Here is a 1,121-nt window from a genome sequence, read left to right as displayed (position 1 = left end):
AAAAAAAAAAAAAAAACAAAAACCTGACTCTGTCACTGTTCAGAATACCGAAAAGGACAGAGAAAATAAAGGGGGTCAACCACCTCCCCACCACTTACAGTCGCCCACCATCAACAACTGGCTTAACTGCCTCCACGTTTCATCTACATATAGATTTATCCCAAACAAATTACATGACAGGACATGAAAATTCTACAAACAGCCCTATAAAGGAGGCTGAAGTCACTTTGATACCACTTGTAATCTCATGTCCCTCCTCCTCGGAGGTAATCGCTATTACGGGTTTGCTATTTTTCCTTCGGGTCCTAATCTTATACCATTATACACATATATGTATGTCTGTTTAAAAAACTATATGAGGCCAGACACAGTGGCTCACGCCTGTAATCCCAGCACTTTGGGAGGCCGAGGCGGGCAGATCACCTGACGTCAGGAGTTCAAGACCAGCCTGGCCAACATGGCAAAACCTCATCTCTACAAAAAATACAAAAATTAGCTGGGCGTGGTGGTGTACACCTGTAATCCTAGCTGCTTGAGAGGCTGAAACAGGAGAATCGCTTGAACCCTGGAGGCAGAGGTTGCAGAGAGCAGAGATTGTGCCATCGCACTCCAGCCTGGGCAATGGAATGAGGCTCCATCTCAAAAAACAAACAAAATACTAGATGAGGCCAGGCATGGGGGCTCACGCCTGTAATTCTAACACTTTAAGAGGCTGAGGTGGGTGATCACTTGAGGCCAGGAGTTTGAGACCAGCCTGACCAACACAGTGAAAGCCCACCTCTACAAAAAATACAAAAAAATTAGCCAGGCATAGTGGCACACGCCCGTAATCCCAGCTACTACTCAGGAGGCTGAGGCACAAAAATCGCTTGAACCTGGGAGGCAGAGGCTGCAGTGAGCCAAGATGGCGCCACTGCCTTCTAGCCTGGGTTGACAGGGCCAGTCTGTCCCAAAACACACACACACACACACACACACACACACGCACAACATGATATTGCTGTTTCACTTATAAACCATTTGGAAGACTACAGTAACAAGTGTATGAGCTTGCAAACTGGCGAGGTGGGATTACAGACCCCTTGGCCAGGAGGGCTTATGGTGGGCCGTCGGCTAAACTG

Source organism: Cebus imitator, unplaced genomic scaffold (genome assembly GCF_001604975.1).
Source record: "Cebus imitator isolate Cc_AM_T3 unplaced genomic scaffold, Cebus_imitator-1.0 Scaffold145, whole genome shotgun sequence".
NCBI lineage: Eukaryota > Metazoa > Chordata > Mammalia > Primates > Cebidae > Cebus > Cebus imitator.
Note: the sequence above shows the minus strand (reverse complement) of the source record.